The sequence below is a fragment of the Amphiura filiformis genome, chromosome 8, assembly GCF_039555335.1.
Source record: "Amphiura filiformis chromosome 8, Afil_fr2py, whole genome shotgun sequence".
In the NCBI taxonomy this organism is placed as follows: Eukaryota; Metazoa; Echinodermata; class Ophiuroidea; order Amphilepidida; family Amphiuridae; genus Amphiura; species Amphiura filiformis.
The window spans coordinates 47,531,237-47,548,889 of NC_092635.1; the positions used below are offsets into that span (position 1 = coordinate 47,531,237).

Here is a 17,653-nt window from a genome sequence, read left to right on the forward strand (position 1 = left end):
TGCTAAAGGTGCCTACTGTGCCACGGTGACTGTGGTTAACATTCGGCGATTTTCAAAGATATATATATCAACACGTTGCTAGTGTATTGAAAATCAGATTTTGGTAGGAATACGGTCATAGAAAGACATATGACTCTACTTGTCTGTTTGTTTTTCATTTAATACAAATTAATTTTGATGAATTGAACTGGTACGACTCTTAGCAATCGTGATAAACGACGATTAATTTAGTAATAATAAAATGAAAACGCTGGGTCATTCACGACGTCATTTGTAATTCATGTCAAAACCTGGGAGGACCACACATCCGTGTTGCATGTATACGTGCGCAATCGATACTCAATGATCCAGACAATAGCGTTTGAATATACCGCCCTGCTTGACACATCTTGTCACTTGCGGGAAGATATACTATAGGCCTACCCTAATAGCTTACAATAGATACCCCACCGTAAATAGCTCACTTCATTACCTCGCTGTGCCAGTTTATACGCGTAGTGTACGCACTTTTGAACCATATTTTGTTCAAAAATGATAGGAAGGGACTGTTTTCAGCTAAAATGTCGGTTATCAGCAGATGCTTAATAATACCGGGAAGAGTTGCAGAAAGGTAAGTGTACTCTTTATTTATTCAAAAAATCACGTATCAATGAATTTAAATTGGAAATCCAAAAAGGAAATGTCAGGTTAAAATTCTCACCTTAGAATTATTGTGAAATAAAATCAAACCAAATTTAGGCTCCGCAAACAACGTCCAATTATTCCCATTGTTGTTATATATAATAAATTATGTTTTGGGGCTAATTTGAGAAGAGTTAATGCCTCGAGTTTCAAAATACACCGAGTGATGTTTTTTGATCAAAAACATCGACAATTCAAGACTCTGTAAAAACAAATCAAGAATTTTCTGGGATAATTGCAACTAAGTATAATGAAAGTTATGATCTAAGCTACCAGATGCATCATTAATTTCCTGACTATGATATTTAGTTGTGGGAAAAGATTACTTTAATGTTTTGGCGGGATTGAACATTGCCACTTTACAATGCTCAAGGACACCAAAACTTTGGGTGTGTGAAAATCCTATTGTTAAAAATTTTATGAAATGAGAAGCGTAAACTAGTTTCTATACATTTTTAAATGTGAATGATAGGGCGCTGTTTTGTGACGTTACATGTACATTAAAGTAACATTTTTCAAAATCGAGATTTTTAATTGTAAAGGCCTAAATATAACATAACAAACAGTGCACACCCTGAAATGTTTTATCGTGTACAAGCGCCGCTAATGCCCGCCATCAGTTTAGCGACACACATATAAATCCCGTTTCGTAAGATTTCTATTTTCTCAGAAAACTGAGCAAAAATTCGCCCTAATACTGAAAACCAAGGCATTGACTGTTCTTTAATTTCAACCTTATCAAACCTGAACACAAATTTTGCATATCATTGTCAACTGGAAGGGGGAAAAATAAGTTTCATTTCATTGATAACATGAAATTGATGCACATTAATGTTTTCAAAGCTGTGCATAATTAATTAATTTCCCCCCAAAAATCATTTTGATACTTTTGGCGTCTGTCATAAGTGCTTAACATGTGTGTGTGTGATTGGATTCACGGTAGCAATTCTGAAATTCTAAATAAACTCGATTTCGTGAATGTAGGCCACATTTTATTATACGATAAATACGAACTTAGTAAACATGGTATAACAAATATTCTATAGCAAATCGGTTATACGATGGAACTGGTAGGCATATTATAAATTCGGGATATTAACCCAGATAGCAACACTACGCTGGCCTAACGTTGGTCCAACGTGGGCGAACTGACCTTACTACGTTGGGCCAACGTTGCTTTTCGACGTTGGCCCAACGTGATTTTGGCCGGGCAGCCAACCACCACAACGTTGGGCCAACGTCGATCCAACTTCGACCCAACCGCAATACAAATGTAATTTGCGACGTTGGGCCAACATCAAATCTTTGATGTTGCGCCAACGTTATTTGACCAACGGTGATCCAACCATTAGCCAACGTTGATCCAACCATTGGCAAACAAGCCCAATGAGAAAAAAAAACCCGAAAAAATCAGTTACTTGTGTATACTGTGCTTACTTTAAGTCTTAAATTTCCTGACTCTCTATTTCAGTTCGGGGGCACTGCTAATTCAAAGACGTCCCTGATATCAAAGACGGGTCAGTGATTTCACATACGGGGTTCTGTGATATCACATACGTCGTGCTTTTTTTACAGCTCGGCACTAGATGCAGCACATCGGAACGAAGGTGACTGTATCGGAATATGCTTTCCTATGTTTAGCAAATATCTGCCTGTGCAAACATCATATCTATCTGTGCAAATTCTGACAAATGGTCCCAGAAAACACTTAGATTGGCAAAATCGAGCCATTTATGGCCCAAATCCAACGTTTTGAAGTAACAAAAAATCCCAAGTCATGGGGGCAGTGAATATTTTGGCAAGGCAAAAAAAGGAGGGAACAATTAATTTTTGGCCAGTCAACGAGGGGGCGGGGAGGGGAGCGACTTTTGGCACGCATTGTGGCGGCACCTTTTCAAAAATAATTGTAAACAAAAATGACTTGAAAAATGGTAGGCCCCTACAGAAACGTTCAGGCCTAACCTCGTGGCCTGACTCTTGCACATGTGCATGGGATGAATTCGGAGAAATATGGACACTTGTATTTTATTGATCATGTTGATATGGGTAGGGTTGTGTTATGATTAGGTGGCTCAAAATAGATCAACAAATTACGGTAAACCAGACGCGTGCCCACTGCCCAGGGAGTGGGGCTTTGGGGCCTGCAGCCCCGGGTCTTAAAAAAAAATGAGGGAGACAGAGAGAGAAAGAGAGAAGGGAGAGGGAGGGAGAGGAAAGGGAGTGACAGAGCAGTGGCATAGCCAGACCCGTTTTTTTTGGGGGGGGTGCTAATTTTGAAAAAGTGGTTCTTTGTGTGCAGGGGGCGATTTTGTAAAAAGTGGACCTTCTTCACAAACTTTGGACCTTTTTGACTAAAAAGCATAAAAACATATTTTTTTGTTCGCTACGGTCGCAAGTTAGGATTTTTTTTGGGACTTTTGCCCCGCCGCACGGCCCCACTCTGCGTACGGGCCTGGGCATAGCCAGCGGGGCAGCATAGTGCCCCTAAAAAATTGAAGGGCGGAAAAGGGAGGGAAAAGGTAAAGGTCTACTTTTTCGGTCTGATTTCCCAAAATTTGAAAGAAATATCCCGACAACTGAAAACATATATAAAATAACTGCCAATACCGGGACGAAAATGTAACAAAAATCAGGACAAAATATTAGCAAAACTGGGTTGAAAATTTTGTTTTGCCACAGGCAAACGAAAGGGGGAAAAGTGGAAAGAAAACAAGGAAGAAAACAAGAAGAAACGAGGAATAGTATACGTTCTGAGTCATTGCGCATCATTATGTTCATGCTTGAAATTTGTGACACGGAAGTCGCATCCACTGGAAATCCGTTCTAAAATACATATTATGCATTATCATGACATGGTTATATGGCTATAGGCTATGCTTAATCATGATGGTCGGAAGAATAAGTTAATAATAGGGGCCTAATGCAAAATGATGCACCAAATGGCTTTTAGTTTGAGGATAATATCCCCCTCACAAGTCAGGTCCGTCGAAATCTGTTATGCCCAAAATAATACGAATAATAAGTGTAAACTTTTACATCTGGTTATTCCCAAAATGATGTTGATCTATTCACATTTTTAGTGACGTTTCACCACTAGGCCTACTCTAGTGGTTTCTTCAGATTGCAACCCATTGCATTCCCTAAATTCAGTAAATTTTCATCGTCAACCGTGTTATTAAATGGGATTATTTTGAAATTTTAAAACGCTTGAAATATCACAAACAAATAGGCCTATGTTAATAAATAATATAAATACAAGCTAAAACCGTTGGCATGGTTGGGGTTCGATAATGAACCCCACAAAACTAACCAAGTATATTGAAAATGCCATACGGCCGGGCGCTTTTACAAGTTGCCGACTCGATCATGTCAGCCACCACCTGACATCTGACTTTCTTTTATAGACAACAGGCCGTTGAGGGCGTAATGAGTTGGTCAAAGATGTTCAGGGGGGAAGGAGGATTATGGCCTGTTGACTAACTGAATACTACTATCGCGGATTCAGGTATGATTGCCCAAATACGCAAATTAACGTGGTGTAGGGATTTTTTGAGCACCATCGTTAGAAATATAAAAACAAAGAGAAACATAGACATTCATTTGATCTTCCCCATTTCATTACATTCTGAAATGACTCCAAATTAATACCATAGGAAGAAAAAAATACAATCTAAATTTTAGCCATATATATTCCAGTATCTATGGGCCGTTTTCTAGAAAATTTAGCTTTTGTAATAACCTCATGGCGTCAAAGTTCACTCACAGGTCCGGTCAATGTTGCTATGTAAGCGATCCGTTGAGTCTGTTACTGAGACTATAAATTGTGTCGATATCGATTACCCAGGCAGCAGACGACGTTCGCAGGAACCTCAATCTCGACCTACTCCCTAAAATCTTTATCACGTAATGAATACGGAATAAATCACAAACATTAGGGGACTGGATCGGGTTGGAGGTTATTGCGGATCCTTCATCAGTTTCGGCTGTGATAGTCATGTAGTAGGGCCCCTAGATCATAATTAGGCCTATTATAAATCATATTACATTACTTTTTAGGGGAGTTCTTGAATTCTATCTTATTTATTTATTATTTATTTTATTCATAATCCAGGGTAGCACAATTCAACCAAATAGCTGGTCTAACGGGGGCCCTGCGATACATTTACACAACAATTATCAACATGCAATTTATATAGAATAGGCCTGTATAGTACGCCTACAACTATTTAGGCGGTAGGCCCTATACAAAATTAAAATACAGAAATGCAAATACACTTTTCAAAGTAAATAAAAACACATCATTAACAACTCCATGCTCATAATCTTGGATTCTATGCGATACCTCCAAATCAGTAGGCCTAGGCCTACTCCCTGTAGAAGTATTAACTGGATGGAGGAGGGGGGTATGATGGGCCATGAATAGGCCTAGGCCTATACAGGGGGTCATAAAAATATGGGGGTGGGAAGAAGCGCTACTAGGTCATAACATTCATGATGATAGGCCTATAGCCTATTTGGGATTGGGACTAGGCCTATAATTGGCCTAGGCCTAAATATTGTTTGAAAAACTAGTTGATTTACAATCAATAGGCCTACAAAACTTTCGCGCGCTTTCCAAATGGACTTTAGGCTTAGGCCTAAGGGAACAAAACAGACCAGTAGGCCTATTATAGTTCAGGTGTTTAATTATATAAGCCTAGGAATATAATTAAACACCAGAACTTTGTGGAATCTAGGTCTAATAGGCCTATAGGGGCCTAATAATTAAACGGGAATTAAACACCTGAACTTTGTGGAATCATTTGTGCGCGGAAGGGGTGTCATAACAATTTTCAAACCCGAGTTTCATGGGGCCGTAATTTGTTTTAACCCGTGCGGGTCATTGCCTCTGGTCACTGACACATTTTGGGAATTTTTTCTAAAATTGGGCAAATTCCGCCCAAAATGGTGCGATTTGCTCAGGGCCATTGCATTGTATTTGAACAATTTATAAAAAATAATCTAAGCCTACCACTCATGTCCCCTCCGAGGCTCTCCCGGTGTGGATGAAAAACTGATAATCTAAATCTCAAAATATGGGGGCCGAGCAAAACATAGGCCTATTTCAAATTTGAACGTTTCCGTACTGTTTGATAGGTGTCGTGCCCCATAAATGTGTGCCAAAAGTTTTTCCCCTCATTTCAACCTGCAAATAAATTTTGGCCCCCCCCCCTTTTTTGCCAAACAAATCCCCCCTCCATTTTATCCTCCCCAGGGCTCATAATAGCATAGCCCTAACCATTTGTATGTTATTTCTAATTCAAATTGGAGCGATGTATAGAGCTCGGGTAGAAGAAAACTGGAATGGGGATAAGTTTTGCCGAGAATAAGTTTGGTATATTATATAATGTTCTGCTTGAAACAGCAGAGTGTAGGAAAGCCCCCCAATGGATTCATTCAGCGAAACCTAGCAAGTTTTGGGTTAAACAGGAGCCTCAATAAATTGAGTAAAATTTGGGGAAAATTCAGTGAGGGAAAATTGCACAACTCTGGTTGACTCAAAAGGATAATTTGGTGAGAGCTTATCTAACATTAGTTCAAAAATATTTGGATAACAGCAAACAAAAAGAGGGTCGGTCATTGGGTGAACATTAATTGAAAAATGTCGGCCACACATCACCATCACCCATTTTTCAGTGAGGTGCCCGCATAACAGTGATTGTCCCCCGCATTGTTCTACAAAACATTAAAGCGGCTCGTGCATTGATTTGAAAGTCCTACAACAAAACCATATCTAGTGATTAACCTCTAACATCAACATGTCTAATTTTGGAGACTAGTACATGTATTGAGTTCTACTAGCCATGAGAGACAATTACTATTAAAGATCTGTAACACGTGCTTTGTTTTATTAATATTATTTATTGTTCACATTGTAGCTTTTCATCATTTTTACAAATATCAATATTATGACAATATTAAGTATAACATATTTTATTTAATATTGTACACTAGAAAAAATTTAATAATGATAAAACCAGATTCGAATTAATTATTCTTAACAGACCGAAAATTGAATTAAAAAATTGAAATGTCGGATAAAAAACAGATCCAAATAATTTGTAGATTAACTGCCATAAAAAGTCATGAACTATACATTCTGGAGATTTCAAGAGTTTCCAATGTTGCATTTGGAAAAGGCAGGCTTTTCAATAAACATCCAAATTGACGGGTACCAATCGTTTTGATAGAGCCTGTAGTGTGGGCCCTGTTCTCACCAATGGTCAAATCATCAACATTACTTCCAAACTTCTGTAGAGTTTGGAACATCCAAAAGCATCATCATTGATCACTAATCTTGCCGTAAAATGGAATGAACAGGACCAATGACATTGCCTTGAGGAACACCTTACACCACCATTAAGTAAGAGCAAGTCTTAATATGAAGTTAATTTTTTTTAATTAAATACACTAGGATTTGCCCTCCAACATTTTGTAAATAGCTGTTTTTGCTGTTTGTTTTGCAACAGACTTGTAGTTGAGTCACTAAACCTGAGTTTCGAGTCATCTTGAGGTTGAGACAAGTCTCAAGTTTGGTCTGAAAGTTGAGAAGAATCATAACATATTTAGTGATAGACTTTGTCCTGAATGCACATTTTCCAAACTTGGACTTTTCAACAAAAATAAAATTTACATTCAAATGCACATTTATTGTAAATTACAAACATTTATATTTTCATAATTGAAAACATTTCACAACCACATCGACTTACAGGTTTAATTTTAATTATTGGTACATAATTATCAGACCATTTTTTGTACCTGAGTCCACTTCATTCAAGACTGAGCCGAGCCCAGTCCATTTATATTTGAGTCCGAGCCAAATTCAGGTCCAAAAAAACTATGACCCACCGCACAGTTGACACTTCAAAACTCAACCTAACAACAATACAAACAACAACTAATTGTACAAAACAACCATGATAATTAGTAGAGAGGCCACTTCGGTCTATCTGCTCTAGTTAAGATTTTTGTGCATTATTATTAGACAAAGGTGCCAGCTAGGTTAGAATTAACCATTAGGCGACGAAAAAAAGAAACCCTGTTCTACAGGCGGACAGACCTTTCAAGTAGGGTCGGTCAGCTTTTTTTATTTTGTTAAATGACCCAAAAAGCACCAAACTCTCAAGTTTAAATAATTTGCAATTTGAGAAAATACAAAAACAAACTTTCCAAAAATGGAAAAAGTTTTCCCAAATTTGTTCAAAATCTGGGTCAGTGGGCCAGTAGAACAGGGTTTTCTTTTTTCGTTGCCTTAGAGACTCATCTTTCTGTTTAACCCAGCTGGCATTTTCAAATGAGCTGAGATATTTGGGTAGAAAAATGCAGTTTGTGAATTTGTTATTTTCAATATTTGTTAACAAAAAAATGCATCTTTATATGATATCTTGATGCAATATTTTGGGAGAAATGCATTATTTTGATGATTTTGCTCAATTTTGAACAAAGAAAGTTAATTTTATCTACAGACTACATGGTAAAAAATGAAATTTAATTTTTTTAAAAGATATTTGAAATAAAAAGTATACCAATACACTGGTATGAATGTGTACATCAAAAAGTCAATCATGGCAACTTCCTGAAACCAAAGTTTTTGACCTATGACCTCTTGAAAATCAAATGTCAACATAAAATAGTTTTTGGCAGTTTTGCCATCAAAAACAACAGAAAAATGGTGGGAAACATAGTTGCTATGGTAGCTGAACAACCTGTGACTTCTGCAAATATCCTGAAATTGTGGTACCATTTAACATCAAGAACATCAATTGTAGTTAAAGCTTTTGTATAAATTGTAGGCCTATAGCAACAAAACAAATGCTCATTTAAACCAAAATTTCAAATTTGTACCCAAAAATTGCATCGACAATTTACAGCCCAAAACAAGCATTTTATGCTGACCTTTGATTTTCAAGAGGTCATAGGTCAAAAACATTTGGTTTTAGAAAGTTGCAATGATTGACTTTTTTGTTTTTTGATGTACACATTCATATCAATACAGGTATAATCTTTATTCCAAATATCTTTAATTTTGTTTTTTCCATTATTTACCATTGTTAACTTTTTTCGGTCAAAATTGTACAAAATCACCAAAATAATGTATATCCTCCAACTATTTCATCAAGATATAGAGATGCAATTTTTTCGTTAACAAATATTGAATATATGTAGGGATGTAGCTACAGTGGGCGGTAGTGGGTGGCACTGTGGCAGTGCCCACCACTCAGTTTTGGAGCCCACCAGTCAGCTGCAACTTTAGCACTGGAGCCCACCACTCAGACTCAGAGGCCCAAATTGCACAATTTTATTGGATTAGTCAAGAATTTGGCCCATTTTGGCAAAAAATTGCCAAATATGCAAGATTTTCATTAAATGTTGCCCACAACAAAAACTATCCTAGCTACAACCCTGTACATATGACATGTATAATTCTCCACAGCAAATATGAATTATGAAGTTCATACTTAATGTAGTTTCAAAGTTATAGCTATTTTAATATTCACATTTTTGGTAAAAATTGTACTCACAAAAACTGCATTTCAACACACATGTCACTTTTCAGAAATAACAACCGGGTAAAATGAAATGATATGATCGGAATGTGTAGATAAATTTTAACACCATTTAGAAGCACAAAAACCTCAAAATCATTGGCCTCTCTAAATCTTAAATCATAGGACCTGTTATTGTGGCATCTCCGCTATTATAAGCCTATGTAAAAGTGTTTAAAAAAATCCAAATAAATATGTATGCTGAAATGGCCTCTGGTTTTTGGAGGTCATGGGTCAAAAACTGAGGGTCACAAAAATGTCACTGAACTTTTTCAATTCAAATATCCACCTCAATACATACACTTCTTGATATACATTTCTTGTCAAACAAATACATTTTTCTCCCCCCCCCCCAAAAAAGCGTTTTAATGGGAATTTTTTGTAAAAATGATAAAAATCATGAAGTAAGCATGTTTCAACCCAAATTTTGCCTCAATAATATGGTATGGTGGAATCTGTTTGTTCACAGATATAATATTCGATATTCACATTACCTCTATTTTTCAGGGCAAAAATTAAGGTTGCATTCAACTTTCTTTAATTATGGCTAATTTCAATTAATATTTGACATTTTTTGGGAAAAATTGGAAAAAAAGTCACAAAACACATTTTTGAGCCAAAATATCTCAGTTCACTTTTCACAGGTTAAACAGTTAGAGGAGACTCTAACGATTAATTCTAACCCGGCTGGCACCTTTGTCATAAACTGTTGCACGGGAGCCTATGTAGCCACAAAAGGACCAGTTTCTCGAAGCTAGTGGTCAGGCTTCCTAGCCAGCAGGCTAGCCCTAATAATGTGGATCCATTTTATTGATTTATTTTTCTAGGTGATCACTGGTGATGTACAATGTGAAATTGTAAGCACTGGTATAGGACTATTAAATTAGGCTAAGCCTGGTGGCTTAGGAAGCCTGGTGGCTTAGGAAGCCTGACCATGTGCCATGTTTCGAGAAACCGGCCCAAAGTGGTCTCTCTTTACTAAATAGCTTGACACGTACAAAAATGATGTGAAACCATAAGCCTTATACTAGGCTACTACAGTCATGATAATAATAATAATTAATATTGATATGTATAAACTCACAGATAGATCTATGCAACCAGGCCTACATTAGGTTGTGCACATGAAAGGCAATGTATTCAGAGGGGACTAAATTAAATAGAAAAAGAAGAAAGTAATAATATCGTAACCACTCGGTTATAAGCCCACCCCCTAGATGGTCAATTTCACTTTAAAAAATTCAAAAAATGCAGGGGGGGGGGGGCACTCAAATAAATGGTCTGTACGCATGCGTGACCAAAAAAACAAGGAAAAGGGGTGTTTTTTAGCCAAGGCAAGTTACTGTGAATGACGCATTTAGGGTCTAAAAAACACTGATTTTCAAGAATAAGGGTAGTTTTCTGAAACTGAACAACTTGTTTAGGGTACCTTTACAAATTTTTGGTACTAGCCAAATAACCCATTAGCAGGCATGGGACTACGCATTTATGAAAAAGTCTGGAAAAGCACGTAACACCTGAAAAAGGGTTGAAAATTAATAAAATTGCGGAAATTTTGACATCACAAAAGTCTGGTTCCAGTGTTTCCACTGGAAAATCCCATAATAGGCTGCATTAGGGGTATATTTTATATTAACTTACCTAATTTAGGCTTAAATTTCTTGGTATGGTAAAACTCGTTTAGAGGGTGTTTAAAGAAGATTTGGTCACACATGTGTACACTATCATACTGAAGTGGCCCCCCGGGCAAAAATGGGGTGGGCTTATAACCGGGGAGGGGCTAGTAGTTGAATTTAAAAATAAGAAAAATCTTCCCCATTTGTATATGCCCAATGTATCAGTAATTTCTATCATCTTTGTCAATTTTTTTAAAGTTTTAAGTATGGAATGTTAATTTTTAAACAATATTTTTAAAATATTTGTTCTTAAGGGGGTACTACACCCCTCAATAAATTTGTGTCTATTTTTGCATTTTTCACAAAAATAGTCACAAATTTACCACAGGGGTGTAGTACCCCCTTAAATGCGAAAGAAAAGCATTGATTAGAGGTTAATGACTGTGCATCAGTTGTATTGAGGGTATTGTGAAACAGGGTCTTAGGCAGGATTTGAAGTTTGGGTGTGTAAATTCAAAAAACTGGGTGTGTAAATTTAAGATTGTTTAGATATTTCACAATACCTGAAAAATAACTGATGCAAAGTCTAACTAACCTCATTCATAACCGTCACTTTTTCAATTTTTTTTAAAATTCAATTAACGTTACATTTTTTTCTTTTAATTTGAAAACAGAACACAATTTTAACTTAATCTATCTCCATGAGGGCCAAAGGAGGCATTTTTGAAAATTGAGTTACTATAATTATTACCTTGTAGTAACATTATGCTATCATATACCAAAAACACAAAGGTCTAGCATACTTGGTTCTAAAGTTATGAGGTATTGTGATGTACATTTTCTTTTGTGTTTTATTGTCTTTTACTCCATACATGTATGTTTGCCTTTATCTCAATTTCATTTTTGCCGCCTTTTGCCCCCATGGACCAGATCGTGTCACATGTATATACATGCATCACAGCACTACCAGTGCTGTGCCCTAATAAGTGTACATAGCTCATCAGAATTAAACCATTAAAACCATGCATTTATAGATGTGGAAATAATGTTACATTATGAAATGGAGCTGAATTAGAGCCACTGAATACAACTTGGGTCAGGGGCGGATTTAGAGGGGGGGGCACCCGGTGCGTGCCCACTGCCCCTATAATTTTTGCAGAGCGGCGCCTGACTTTATGTATTTTTACAGATCGGCACTTGACATGGCTCTCCCTCTTTTGAAAATTCCTGAATCCACCCCTGAGTCGGGTCAAATGGTCTTAGAGTCAAGTCCGAGTCACCAGAGTCTCAAGTGAAATCATTGAAGTCTCGAGGCAAGTCATTTGGATTCGAGACTCAAGTCCTAAAGCTTGAGTTCAAGTCATTATTTTCAGACTCGAGTCGTGTCTGGAGTCCTAAAATGTCAAGTCGAATCCAACTCAACTCGAATGACTCGACTTGTTACAAGTCTTTTTTAGCAGTGCTCGTTCCCATTCAAAACAAACAAAGTTTAATGTTTAGGAAAGAGAACCATAATCTTTATACTGATTTCCAATTGTAGATCAAACTTAGCGTGGTGGGTTGACTTGATCTTGGGCAACTATGTCATAGGTGACTTCCACTCTGGTACTGAAATCCAATTGCCAGGAGCTACTTTCAAGTAGATGATGCTGGGGGGGGGGGCACAATTTTTCCGGGCCATCCGTCTCTGGTATTTGTTGATTGCTGTAGACCAGTTTCTTCCAGACGTGCAAGTTCATATTCTGTAAAATGAAATAATTCAAGACAATACTGTGATACTTGTAATATTGGGCTATTCCAGTTGAAATCCATACACCTCTATGGAAGACATAGGTCACCAATTCAGGTAACCCTATTTGAAATTCACACCCGGAATTCACACTCCTTGTGTGGAAGATTAAAGCAATAATCAGGGGTGTGAGTGACCACAAATAAAAGAGCCTCAAAATTCTGAAATTTGGAAACCTCCTATAATTTAATTCAGATTTTAATCTGAACTCTCACACCCTGAATAATGCACAATTTCAATCATAGGTTCTTTGTTTCCATAGTTTTCACTAATCACATTATGTCCCCTTTTAACTGCAAAAAAACAAATGCGGTAAAACAAAGAAAATTGCCATTTCATTCCAGTGCCTTTAAGGTACCGTTCACAAACACTTGTTAGGGGGGGCCTGATGCAAAAAGGGAAAGGGGGGCCCCTGAAAAATTGTGACCCTCCTAAGGGGGCCCTGAAAAAATGACCACAAATTTTCCTGGGAAAATTGAGTTATACGCTTTTCTATAATAGGGTTGACCCATAATTTTCATGTCAAAAAAAGGTGGGGGTGAAATTTTTGAGGTCTGTAAAGGTCCAAGGGGCCCCAAATATATTTTTGTGACGGAATTTTTTTGCATCAGGCTCCCCTCTTACAAGTGTTGTGAACGGTCCCTAATTATCGTCAATGCGTTTTGGCTCGCCGATCGTCATTGAGCTTCATGCAACTTGGTTGTATAAAGAGACATTTAAGACAAATAGCGATAGATACACACAGTTTATATGTCACTGATTCAATGATATGTATGCATGAGATGTATCAGCCATCACAATAAAACCAGAGATATCAGGTTTTATTATAAAAACTTAAATTTTACTGTAATTAAAGCACTTCAGGCTTAGTCTTACTACTCTTTCACGTGGTATTTCAGTACGCTATTAGGCATAAAAAAAAAAAAAAAAGAAATTGAGGTCATCACTGTGGAAAAATCACACATGGCTTTAAGGGCATGTATTCCATGGGGTTGGGGTTGTATGGATTTCAACTGGAATAGCCCATTGCAACAGTAAGCCTACAAGAATATTTTTAAGCTAAACAGTATTGTCACATGGAGAGCACACAACAACATTTCTATTACGGTACTGCTGTTTGTTTGTATGTTGCAGTATTTTGCGGCGTCCTGATCATCACGTAAAATCTGGCAAAATGAACTAGGTGATGTACAAATGCTGTTTTGTAAAATAAACATGTTGTTGCATCTTCCATTTATTTATTAGATGAAATCACAGTATTAACAAATGCATGCCCTTAAATCAAATAAAAATTACAAATTATAGTTGTACATACCAGGTCTTTATGCTATTTGTTCACTCTGTAGATCTATGTAAATTGTAAAGTCACATTCTCCTCACAACTGTGGCATGTGGCTAAAGTTGCTGCAATAGTTCACACTGACCTAGCTGTTGGCAAAAGTACAAGAAACATGACTTCATGTCAAGCTAAAAATCATATAAAAAACAACACCTTTTTAGTCCTAGCCCAATTTAGTCGTTGAGTAGGCCAGAGTCAGCACCTATGTTAGGCCTATGCCATGGCATGGGCCTAAAGAAATCCCAACTCACGCTTGCGTAAATTCACATTAGGGTGCACCAGTCACACAATACACAACATGGAACTAAGGTAAGTGCTGTACCCAACTGCGTGCACGACATGATGTTATGAGTTTTTTCATCAATTATAAGCCGAACAAACTTTTAGTCCTAGGTAGTATTTAAAAAAATCAGCATTCTTAATAAAATATCAACTATTTTTAATTTGTATGCTGCTGCAGCATACAACTAATTATAGGTTAATAAACGTGTATCATTTGTTGGGAGCGAAATTGTACAAAATAAGGCAGGTACGTACTGAGATGTTCATGTGTCTAATGCACGAGCCCTGAAGGCGGAGTGCATAAGACACATCAACATCTCAGTACAAGTGCATTATTTTGTACAATTTCTCGAGCAATAAGTGATACGCATTTATTTCATACACGACTAAAAAATCCTGTGGTTTTTATAATTTTTATAACAAAATTGTCACTAAAATGTTGGAAAATACAAACAAATATAAATGCCTCCACCCGCAAGAAAAATGAACGCATCCGAAAGCACTGCACGTACTACGCGGAGTGCGCGCCAGTGCAATTATACAATATTTAGGCACGGCTATTAATTTACTAACGCTTGCTCTGATTGGTTCATACTATGAAAAATAATAATATTCATGGATGGTTGACATTGGTTGTACTGAATTGCGGCTTCGTGAGCAATAAATCAGTCAATTATGTTCAGGAATAGATTCAAACATTGGCCACAAAAGTGGCGAAATTGAAATTGTACGGTACTAATATAAAAATATTAAATTCATGTACATCGTGGAATATTCAACTACGCTTGTTACTCCGCGACTAATCATGCTAACTACACGCACGTACAACGCTACTCTACGCGTCCATATTAGCGAGGCTATCTGCGTACAACTACTTACTACGCACAGCCACGCAAAGAGTATATGTTCCACGATGTATACGAATTTGATAATTTTTCTATAATAGAATTTGTTTGCAAGCGTTTATGGGTAGCCTACATAAGCCTACACTCAAGTGTTTACGGATATATGCGCGCAAGTGAATATGGGTATGCACGCGGTCGCGTACCTGTTTATGGGTAAGCACACGTTTTTGCGCAAGTGTTTGTGGCTACGCACACAGTTGTTTGTTCCACTTCGCGGGTGCCAAGTGTTTGCTAGTGCTACTCAAGCGCTGTGCTTGCCCACAAGCAAAGTTAAGGCAAGTCTAACATGCTACGCTAGAGAAATACTTCACGTAAGTCTTAAGTTCAGAATCAGTCTCCAACACACCACTATGTTGTCTGTGTGTGGCTCAAGAGCCACAATTTATGGGCTGCATGCAGTGACTTCTCATTTGAGCAGTGCGTCATGTGCGTAGTGCGGCCATAAACACTTGCAAATGCATGTGCGTACCCATAAACAATTGCGTGTGTGCATACCCATATACCAATAAGCACACACGTGTGTGCGTACCCATAACACTTGCACACAATGCGTGCGTACACTGCGTATCCATAAACACATACACATATGTACCCATAAAACAGTTGCAAACGCATGTGCGTCCGTAGCATGGTAGTTGCGTACCCATGCTAAGCCACTGTCATGTTTTAGTCAAATGACGGAATCCCACCAGGTATATTTATATTATTCATTCTTAAACACTTGAGAACGTTCCTGCAATCTTATTGGTTCTTACCCGTGTGATATGACACGATATCACACGGGTCAGCGCGTGTGCATCAACGCGATACGCGTGCTCGCTATTTGAACCAATCGGGAGGCGCATAGCAACAACGGGACTGATCGATTTTAAGCAATAGGTAGTTCCTTATAAAATGTAGGATTTGATTTGATTAAAATTTGTAATATACTTATGATATTTCTATTTGAATTGAAGTGTTTAAGAATGAGAATAAAGGTATTGTTTTTAGCATGTCGTGCATCTATCGTCTCATATATACACGGGCGACATCATTATTTTTGGCGTAAAACAACTCGGCTTCGCCTCGTTGTTTTACTTAAAATGATGATGTCGCCCGTGTTATATGAGACGATAGATGCACTCCAGGGGCTAAAACCAATACCTTTATTCTCTAATTAGACTTCTGAGAGTGATAATTGGGACTGGGACTCGGAGCTACTCAGTCACTCAGGGCAGGCATGTCAGGGGATCTCAGCTACTTACTTACCGAACATTCATGTCAGGTAACTTTGCAGAAGTACTGTAATCATGATCAGCCCATACCGCCATGATCATCATGATGATGGCCATGTCCATGATGATTCAAATGCATGAATGCAACCATCGATCGGCGTCCTGGCCGGGGATTATGCAGTGCCACTCCCTGTACTGTGCATTGCTATTCATTGCAGTGCTGGTGTGCAAACATTGCCAATGCACGGCGTAGTGTTTTTCTTCTGACATGTCCGATTAGTACATGAACTCTTGCAGTTATCTCAACTTTAACTTTACACACAATCCATGGCATAAAATAATGTGTACATTTCTGCACCCTTGGCCGGCATTACGTCCTGAAAGGATCCTACTGAGTATCGACGTAAACGTAAACCGTACTGGAAATGGAAAGTCACCATTGCAATCCACGCAATGATTGCCAATGTAATGTTGCGTGTGTTGCATACGAAAATTGTCAGTTGCCGGTTCGCTTTCTGCAGTGATTTGACGACCTTTTATGGGCAAAATCTCTCAAAATCAATTATTAGCTAATTCGCAAGCTCAACCGCGAATAAAGCATTTTCAATCCCGCCATCATCTACCTTTTTGCATAGGCCTACCTGAAAAACAAACAACATAAATACACATATTTTGGGGAGCACCAAGCTTTGAGTGCCAGACACGAGCCGACGTTGTACGGATCAGGGTATGGATACAGGAAAATCTGCACTTACCGCATGGCCGACTGCCAGCCTTACCATACCATATCATGATTTATGCTTATCCTTTTCCACAACTTTATTCTCCTCTTCTCTTCATTTAACGCTGCCCGATCATCCGCAATCTAAGATGAAGTCATAGCTATGCAAGTAGAATCTACGAATATCGATCTCCAAAAGCGATTCGCGCTACTGGAACGGACTGAAACCGCTTCCTCCGATCCGCGTTAAAAAACCAGCGATCATGGCTTAATATCAGAAAAGCGCGCATTGTAATTACGAACATAATAAAAAATACCGATACATTGTCTACTCGTTACCTATTCATACAACCTTCCCTCAATTGGTTCTACTCAACAAGAAGTATTACTTGCCTCATTTATCGGATCTCTACAAATAATCGTCTGATTATTTTCAAATTGGTTGCAAAGTTGCACGCCCGTGTCTTTGGCTATCAAACTTAGTCAGTGATCGAATCATCCCATGGATGTATTCGCCC

At 37.9% G+C, this 17,653-nt stretch overlaps 1 long non-coding RNA gene across 1 annotated transcript; it reads right to left on the reverse strand.

The window, feature by feature from the left end:
• Positions 1 to 11,326: 11,326 nt before the first annotated feature.
• On the reverse strand, positions 11,327 to 16,970 carry LOC140159125 (uncharacterized). The gene is made up of 3 exons (XR_011859849.1): positions 16,449 to 16,970; positions 13,990 to 14,102; positions 11,327 to 12,627 (listed from the first exon to the last, which is right to left on the reverse strand). It is a non-coding gene; the product is annotated as an uncharacterized lncRNA (long non-coding RNA).
• Positions 16,971 to 17,653: the final 683 nt, after the last annotated feature.